General features: G+C 39.7%; 1 protein-coding gene across 2 annotated transcripts in view; it reads right to left on the reverse strand.

The window, feature by feature from the left end:
- tnrc6c2 (trinucleotide repeat containing adaptor 6C2) overlaps positions 1 to 7,936 on the reverse strand; it is a 41,410-nt gene extending 33,474 nt beyond the window's left edge. For both annotated transcript variants that reach the window (XM_034314575.2, XM_053228599.1), the window contains exon 1: positions 7,133 to 7,936. The gene's annotated coding sequence lies outside the window, so the exon portion shown is untranslated. The remainder of the gene's footprint in view (positions 1 to 7,132) is intronic.
- Positions 7,937 to 10,250: the final 2,314 nt, after the last annotated feature.

Below are 10,250 nucleotides of genomic sequence, written 5' to 3' on the forward strand. Positions count from 1 at the left end.
AGCACAGACGCCAGGGCTTATGGGAGATTTTCTCACACTCCGTTGCCCCTCAACTGCCCCTCAAACCCCCCTTAAACCCCCCAAACCCCCCCTCTGTCTGTCTGCCACATTAATACCCCCCTCCCCCCTCATTCTGCCCCTCCCCCCACTCGCTTTTCTCATCTCGGCATTTCTATTGCTCTGATATTGTTCTCTTTCACACACACTCATTCACACACACACTCGTACACACACTCGTACACACACTCGTACACACACTCGTACACACACTCGTACACACACTCGTACACACACACACACACTCGTACACACACACACTCGTACACACACAACCTCACGTACACACAATAAATTCCTCATTTCATTAGTGTGCGTATGTGTGTGTGTGGGTGTCTCTATTTCTTTCCATCTGTCTCTCTCTCTCTTTCTTTTTTAGCTAAAAGCAACCATGGGAAAGATTTTATTACTAAAAATAACCACAGAAACGAGTTCTAGTAACATTATAGTTACTAATAATTAATAGCAATAGTAACTAAAAATACCTAGTTAAACACTGCTAGCTAAACACACCTAGCTAAACACTGCTAGCTAAACACTCCTAGCTAAACACTCCTAGCTAAACACTCCTAGCTAAAATCCACAGAACCAAAAAAGTTCTCGCTCCACAGAAATAACGCCTTTCTAAAACTAACCGCAGGAACGTTTACCTAAACGTAACCACGAAAACAACCTTGAACTGAACATAACAATGAGAACAATTTTTAGCAAAGAGCAACCAGGAAAAAGATTTCTAGATGAACGTCACCACGGAAACGACTTTTAGCTAAAAGTACCAATGGAGACAACTTCTTTCTACAAGCAACCACAGGAACAACATTTAACAAAAAGTAACGACGGAAAAAAGGCTGAAAGTAACTCAAAAAACAACTTTTAGCTAAAATAACCAAGGAAACGACTTCTAACTGAAGGTAACCATGGGAACGACGTTTCGCCAAGATTATCGACAGTAACAATTTCTAGCTGAAGGTAACCATGGGAACGTTTTACCAAGAGTATCGACAGAAATGACTTCTAGCTGAAGGTAACCATGGGAACGACTGTTCGCCAAGAGTATCGATGGAAACAACTCCAAGCTAAAACTAAAGAATAAATGACTAAAACTACTATCATCTACGACTTTTACCTGAAAGAAACCATGAAAACATCTTCTAGTTAAAAGTAACCACAGGAACAACCTCTGGAAACGTTACCATGGGAACACGCTCTAGCTATCAGTTGTGAGTCATCAGAAAAATTCTTCAGTTCAGCTCTTAAATCAGACTCAGTGATTTTTTCAAAATTATTTTTATACTAAGATTATAGAACACACAGCTCACACACCGCCAGGAGAGTGTGAGAGTGTGAGTGTGTGTGTGTGTGTGTGTGTGTGTGTGTGTGTGTGTGTGTTTTCTCCCGCATTTTCTCATCTGCTCTCTGTAATTGATTCTGGCTGTTTCATGCATTTAGATGAACAGAAGGAGCTGCGGAATTAACTCCTGTAACCTCTATTAAGAAACCACATGTACACACACACACACACACACACTCTCACAAACACACAAACAAACACACAAACAATGGAGACAGAGGAATGACTGCTACACACACACTGCATCTAGAATTCTCTCTCAAATTACAGCTAGCATAAATGCTAAACTGGTAGCCATAAGCTTACATTATTTCCTAGCAACATTAGCATCATAGCTCCAATGAGGCATAAATTAAAATGGTTACGTTTTTGTGTGTTACTTTATCACGTTTCCTCCTTATAGACCATTTTATTTTACGTCTCTTGAGAACACACACACACGTGTGAAGAACCCGTCGCTCACCTTAACGCACGAACGGAGCCTCCGTATCGGATTAATTTTGTAATTTCACATCCAATTACGTGCGTCAACACCTTGCAGTTCCGCCTCTTGTTGTTAGCGACCTAATTAGCGAGCTAATACACTTGAAGAAGAAGCGTCTTCTTTTGAATTGTGACATTTATAAATACTCGAGAAATGAATCGTAAAAAGCACACGCGTGTGAGTGGTGGATTTGTTACGGCGCTCGTTAATCAGGATATTCGTCAGGTTTATCGTTAATCGCCGTCTCTCTCTCTCTCTCTCTCTCTCTCTCTCTCTCTGTGTGTAGCGTCGTGATTAGCAGCGTGGCTATAAATACACATAATCCGCTGCATGGCCGCTCAGGATCCAGTGCACACTCCAGAGCTGAAAATCTGAGCACATGAGTGACACCTCACTGACCGTATGCTAATTAATTAACATATGCATCGCTACTCATTAGCATAAAGCAGTTAGAGCTGTACGTTAGCTACGTTACATGCAACATTCTCTATTTCTGAATTCAATTAAAAGAAATAATCGCCTTTTGTTTACCTCGCTTTTCTCTTCAGCAACCTGTAAATGTCAACACACCGATGTAAACACAGCACACACAGCTAATTAGCATGTCATTTGCATAACCTGATGAATATGCATGGGGTTGTACTGTAGCAGGAGGATAAAAATCCCTGACCGGACGTTTTCTCTCGCAATAAATCAAACGTGTCCGTGTGAGCGTTTTAATTAAAGCGTATGGTTTTGTGTGAAGCAGCTGGAAAACAGGAAGTGGTTGAGATAAAATAATTAAATACAGCGTGTAGAAGAAGGTTTATTTAAATTTATGTAGCAGCTTTGATGAAATCATAACACAGAGAAAACACTTTGTGACATCAGCGATGTTAAAAAATAAATAAATAAAAAATCAGAGCACACCGTACTGCTCTCACAGCCAATCAGAGCACACCGTACTGCTCTCGGCCAATCGGAACACACCATACTGCTCTCAGCCAATCAGAGCACACCGTACTGCTCTCAGCCAATCAGAGCACACTGTACTGCTCTCAACGAATCAGAACACACCGTACTGCTCTCAGCCAATCAGAACACACCGTACTGCTCTCAGCCAATCAGAGCACACTGTATTGCTCTCAACCAATCAGAACACACCGTACTGCTCTCAGCCAATCAGACCACACCTTACTGCTCTCAGCCAGTTAGAACACACCATACTGCTCTCGGCCAATCAGAGCACATGGTACTGCTCTCAGCCAATCAGAACAATTCAATTCAATTCAATTTTATTTGTATAGCGCTTTTAACAATGGACATTGTCACAAAGCAGCTTTACAGAAATAAATGGATTCACAAAAATATATTGTAAATATTTAAATTTATCACTGTGAATTTATCCCTAATGAGCAAGCCAGTGGCGACGGTGGCAAGGAAAAACTCCCCGAGATGATATGAGGAAGAAACCTTGAGAGGAACCAGACTCAAAAGGGAACCATCCTCATCTGGGCGCAACGGATAGTGCGATTATAAATAAATCCCTTCTATTGTGTACTATATGGACAAATAGTGCAATTGTGCAACCAATAAATTCATCACAGTATTTGCAAGAAGTCCGGCTGGTTAAAATCTATCCACTGTCCACTGATGGAGTCCTGAGTACGAAGCTGCTCGTGGCAACTGCAGCCCCAAAGCCACTACAGCAATCGCAGTCCCAAGCCATTACAGTACAGTACAGTACAGTACAGTTCCCCATATGTGATCCCCAAGCCATCTCCACAGCCCCCAGGTGGCACCATCCCCAGCAATCCAAACAGTTCTTCAGGCAGTCCATATGAACACACCGTACTGCTCTCAACCAATCAGAACACACCGTACTGCTCGTCCTCCCTACGTTTATTTTCCCACAGGAACGTCGCGTTACTCCGAAGCACCAGCTGAATATTTCAGCCTGCTGTATTCCACAGCGCTGTCCCTTTAAGAGATTAACCCCGTCAGTGATGTCACGGCGTCCACTTTAACTCTTCCGAGTTTAACTAAAGGGGGGCGGGGCAACAGAAACACAACTACGGAACTCGTATGCAAAAAACAACAGCTTTCAGAAAATTATTGTTTTGGATCCGATGTTTGTTTTTAGTCGATACAGAGTCAAAATCTCAGAGAGAGAAAGAGGAACAAAAAAAAAAAAAAAAAAAAAAAAACACTTCCTGATGGAGCTCAAGGATCTTTTCTGGGGTTTGGGCCAAAACACACACACACACACACACACACACACTTACTTCACTCTCTTACATCAGTGTGTGTGATTCAGCGCCGAGTTAAACGTTGCTATGAGCCAATAATAACCGAAAGGGAAAAAACTTTCATTACACAGGAGCTTATTAATATATTCTGTTTTATCCCACAATCCTGCATCCTGATTGGTCAGAAAGTACTGATTAATTCTCTATAACAGCATGGTGAAGTTTACTGTTTAACATTTAAGGAAGGAGTCTCCAGCGTCAGTGCCTTCAAAAGAGAGAGAAAATAAAAAAAGAGTGAAGGAAAGACTGTTTATAGCTGCTATAACGTAAGCGAGAACAGGAACTAACTTGTTTGACCGACATTAAAGGTAACTAGAAAAGGATAAAAATGACAATCGTGGGTAAATCGCAGTGGTGTAAGAGGAATAAAACACTTACGGACGTGCTCTTGTAGGAAAATAATCCTACGGAGTGTTAACAGTAATTCCGCTCCATCACTCGGTGTTTAATTAATAAATATTCATAATGCGCTCATTAATATTCAATAATGTATTTAAATGAGGATCAGCACCTGCCTGCTTTTGAGAGATCTGAGGGTGAGAGAGTTCATGTTCAGGAATTTTCTGCTGAATTCACACACACACACACATACACAAGTGCACACACACACACACACACACACACACACACACACACACACACACCACCTGCTCCACTTTTAAGAGGGTTTTTGTGCGAATTGTCCGCCTGATTCACTAAACTCCACTCAGCAGCAGACGCTTTTTTTTTTCTTTTTTAAACCCTTTGACCTTTTGAACAGAGACAGTGAGAGTTTCACACGCCCGGGGTCACGACCTCATAACCTTTGACCTTGATTTCCAAGCAGATGGAGCAGAACAGCCAGACATCTCAAGTTCATTTATCAAGCGTAAATACATGGGAACAACATCGAGTCACGTACCAGTGTACAGCTTTTATAACACGCCATAATTATTTAACATATTATCATATATGAGAAATCTCATTAGGTGAAAAGCATTATGGGATTGATTTCTCTTAGCAATACGCATGCAATGCTGTTTCTAACTTCGTAAAAAATAAGGAGCCTTACCAGACAGACTGTTATTAAAAACTGCTGGATCAGTATTTTAAAGCAGGGACGATATGACAAATAAATATTATATTATAAATATTATATTAAACGTCGTGAGGCGTGATTAAAAAACTTTTGTTAAAAAAAAAAAATCAGATAATTGCTATAAAACCAGATTTTACAGAGCGTCCAATCACTGAGTAACAACCTGACCACGCCCACAATCCTCATTATGTTAAAATATCACAATATCCACGCGATATTAATATCTTATTGTCGTATCTGCCGCACTGAGTCGACGATATATCGGGTAATCAAATATCGCTAACATTTCTTTATTAAAATAACATCATTAACTATGCCATACTACTGAGCGATATGATGATATAATATCGATATCGTGATAAATCGGATCGTGATAAACAGGACGCTTCTCTGAGATAAAGCCGATATGATCCGTATTTCATAATCATTTTTTTATTACAGAATGTTTTTTAATTTCTGCTCATTTTTATGGTAAATTATTTATTTAAGTATCGTTCAGTTTTCATGAATCGTGATTTGATATTTTTGTCATATCACCCGACTCTACTATTCCACAACAGAATAACATTAATAACATGTTTATACATGTTTATTACAGATTTTCTGATTGTGATACAGTGTTATATCGAGCGATACATCGTCCCACCGCTAAACACAGATGACCTGCTGCTCAGTAGTTTTACAGGATTTAACGGATAACAAACTGCAAAATATCAGAGAGTCAGATTTCTATTTTTATTTTTATATTAAACATTGAAGAGCAGCGCTGTGTGTGTGTGTGTGTGTGTGTGTGTGTGTGTGTGTGAATCTCTGAAAGAGAAACGCGACGCTCAAAAACAGCCACTTAATCTTTCAGTCTGAGGGCGTAAATACTTCTGAAGCCGCTCAGAACCGACGCACTGAAAGTCAACGACGGCTCGTAACGAATAACCGGGAAGTCAGAGCTCAGAGCTCACGCTGCCGTCAAGCGGTTCACGATTTCACATCCAAATCTGATGCGTTATTATTTTTAACTCGTTTAGAAAAACAAACAAACAAACAAACAAACAAACAAACCTGGAAACTCTCCAGGTGAGCGGTTATTTATTCTGTAACACTGGATAAATTTAAGGAAAATAATCAACCCTTATACCACCACAATGTCTCAAACAACACATCGTGCTTTTTTTTATCCGTTTATAGTTACAGCTAATGCTCGTGAAACAAGTTAGTTCCTGTTGTCACTTACTTTACAGCAGCTATAAACACTCGTTCCCTCACCAGCCTCTCTTTTTATCTCTCTTTGAATAATCTTAGTGAGACGAAAAAAATAAAACGCAGCTTGTCTTTTTTTTTTTTTGTGAGAAGCCCACAAAGAAGTGTAAACTCTTCTGTCCTGAAGATTACAGCTTTACCTCTGACTGTGTTACAAAGCCCTGAAAGTGGAGACTCCTTCCATAAATGTTACATACAGAAGACAGACAATATCAGTGATAATACTGAATAAAAATAAAAATGAAATGTCATGCACTATGCATTTTCATTATATTGCATTTAATACAATAATAATAATAATAATAATAATAATAATAAGCACCAATTCAAGACAAATGCAACATATATATCGATAGCAGTGATTATATTCTATATTTATAAATATATTAATCCGCTACATCATGATCACGTGACTGCAATATATAGGGTTTAAATGAACTGTGATTAAATAACGTGCTCTGATGTAACACACAGTATCAACGCATTACACAATACACACAATAAACACAATAAAGCATGCAAACTTCTTACAGTAACACAATAAATCAGCAAACATGAAGCTGTTTTGCTGAAAAGGTAAATCAGTGCAGAAATCGGATTAAACCGAATTATAATCTCACCTTTGATACAGCACGTGCGCAGGGGAAACGGTGCAGGAAGGCGATTATTATTTTTATTTATTTATTAATTTGTCGTCTAAAATTGCTTAACATCAGTAGGCAACTGAATTTAAAATGTTTTTTTAAACGACATTTAAAAAGCAGCTTCACTTTATAAGAGGTCTTAATGAGAATGAACACTTAATTAACACTTAATTAACACTTAATTAATAACAGCAGCAAAAAATAAACAAGTTCATCAATTTCCTGATCAAATATCTCCTCCAAGAAGGGCTTAATGACGGAAAATACAGAATGCATGCGAATTTACACTGATATTAATGTAAATAAGAGGAAATTAAAGGTTCAAGTACAGTTAGTTGGTCATCAGCTGTTTATATGTTTATGTAATAATAATAATAATAAGTATAATAGTAATAATAATAATAATAAGAAGAAAAACAAACAGCAGTAGGTGAATGAGTATTCTGATGATTACTGTTGTTGTTATTATTCTAGGATGATAATAATAATAAGGAAAAAAGCGATATTTATTTAATATTTAGAAGAACAGAGATAAACAGCAGGACGAAGCGCGTCTCTGACATTTAAACCTAACAAAGCTAATAAAGTGCAAAAAAACAGATTGCTAGGTTCAGCTTCGAGCCTCGTACGATTCACGAACACGATCAAGTCGGAAACATGTCGAGATATAATCCAGAAATGTCACAAAAATGTGGAAATATCCAGCTGTAAACAGGGAGTGTCCAAAACGGAAGCGTTCAGAGTAAACGCTAGAGAATTCACCCTGCCTTTAATTCTGTATTCCAGCAAAGATCCCGCCTCCCTTGCGCTCCCATTGGCTGAGACGTTTCCGCATCCTGAGATCCGATTGGATGGTTATCCGCGCTGTCCAATCAGAGACATGCTCGCAGGTTCGACTCGCATAGAGGGCGGGATTTTTTTCTGGAAGCGTAGAAAGTGACGCCTTTTTCTATTCTGAGCCGCCATTTTGTTTAGTAAGAACGGCTGGGCCACGTGACATCAAATGGACCAATGAGAAGGCACTGATTTTGATACGACACTTAGACACGTCAATGCGACGCCATATCGGAAAGGTCTGCAATTCAAAATGAAATTCGATCATATACGGAAATTTTTCCACAGAATTTCAACCATCTAGTTGCGTCAGGGAAAATGATTATAAACCAAGATGAAACTGTCTGCTACTGACACATTTAACTATATCAAAGACATTAAAAACAACTATAATAATGATAACGATAACGATAATAAATCAGAGAAAAGATCGTAACAGGAATAACACCCATCGTTTGTGAATGATTGTGTAATAACATGTAGTCGTAATGTCTCTATACACATTTAATGAGATGTACAGGACAAGATGAAACCATGTTTATAAGTTTTACTTCCAATTTTGTGGGAAATGATTGCATGTAGGAACTAAAGTTTGAGCGGGGAACTGAAGAAAAGTCGGCCCACACGCGCTGTAGGATCGATCTGAGGAATCGATTCGATTTGACACTTTTTTTAACTGCGTCATACCTAATTTGCATCTCATTTACAAAACCTCAATTAAAAGGTAACTGAAATCGCGGCTGTGTGTTGCTCACATGTGGAAAATAAACGTCAACTGTTGCTAGCTAGTACAGTTAACTCGCTTCGTTAACTGATGAGTAATACGAAGCGAGCACTTAAGGTGTAAATCGTACATTTCTGAACTATTCCGGATACATTTTCAGCATTTCAGTGAGGGAATAAAAAGTCCAAATTAAAACACTCTACATTAGAGACTCAATGTGTGTGTGTGTGTGTGTGTATATATATGTGTGTGTACGTCAGAGTTGTCGTATCCACACTAAGGATGTACTGAATCCAGACACACAACACACACCATGTGCGCCACAGAAAAGAAATAAGACTCGCCTCATCCTTTATCACTCCATTTCCCTCTCTATCATCCTGTGTGTGTGTGTGTGTGTGTGTGTGTGTGCGTCCTGTGAGCACGCCTCAGGGATTACAGCGAGCCGCAGCATGAAAGATTCATGACTTTCTGCACAGCGTGTGTGTGTGTGTGTGTGTGAGAGAAAGAGAGAGAGAGAGAGAGAGAGAGAGAGAGAGTGAGAGAGTGTGTGTGTGTGTGTGAGAGAGAGAGAGAGAGAGAGAGAGAGAGTGTGTGTGTGTGTGTGTGTGTGAGTGTGTGTGTGTGTGTGTGTGAGTGAGTTGCCTGAAAATAGGGAGCAGGCATGAAAAAGAAATATCTTACCCATAATGCACAGCGAGAAAGAACACAGAGAGAAAAGGAGAAATACACACTATACTCAACCTACAGAGAAAGGAAGAGTGTGTGTGCGTGTGCGTGTGTGTGTGTGTGTGTGAACAAACAACCAACGAGACACACATCATCATGTTCTAGTCCTAAAAATAACAGAAACAAGATGTGCACCAGAGAAAGTCATGTGTGTGTGAGGTGTAAATATATATGCGTGTGGGTGTGTGTAGGTGTGTGTGTGTGTGTGTGTGTATGAGTGTGTGTGTATGAGTGTGTGTGTGTGTGTTAGGGGGGTGGTTCCAATTTCACGCCTCTGCTTCTGCCATTTCTGTCTGCACTTGTTCTTCTTACTTTCCTCCATCCACACACACACGCACATACACACACGCACAGACCACATATCCATCTCCATCTAACCGGCCACTTTGTGTGTGTATGAGTGTGTGTGTATGTGTGTGTGTGCGTGTGTGTAGTCATCCCTCAGTCTGAAGTCTCAGGATATGTAAATGAGACACAGCCTCAGACCACTAAAGGTCACCAGCGGAGCGTTAAATCTCACTCGGCTTCGTCTGAAACCGCACTCCTCCTGCTCACCGGGTTTGTCCCAAATGCAGCCTGTACAGGAGTGTGTGTGTGTGTGTGTGTGTGTGTGTAGAGAGAGAGAGAAAAGATTATGATTAAAGTAAGCATTAGGATTAGGGTTAAGGTATAAATGTACATGCTCTTCTTGACCATTTTTTGGCTTCGTCCCAAACGCAGCATATACAAAGGAGAAGGGTTAGGATTACGATTAGGTTTAGGATTAGGATTAAGATAGGGTTTTGAGATTAAGGTTAAAATTAAAGA

Source organism: Pangasianodon hypophthalmus, chromosome 2 (assembly GCF_027358585.1).
Source record: "Pangasianodon hypophthalmus isolate fPanHyp1 chromosome 2, fPanHyp1.pri, whole genome shotgun sequence".
NCBI classification, from domain to species: Eukaryota; Metazoa; Chordata; class Actinopteri; order Siluriformes; family Pangasiidae; genus Pangasianodon; species Pangasianodon hypophthalmus.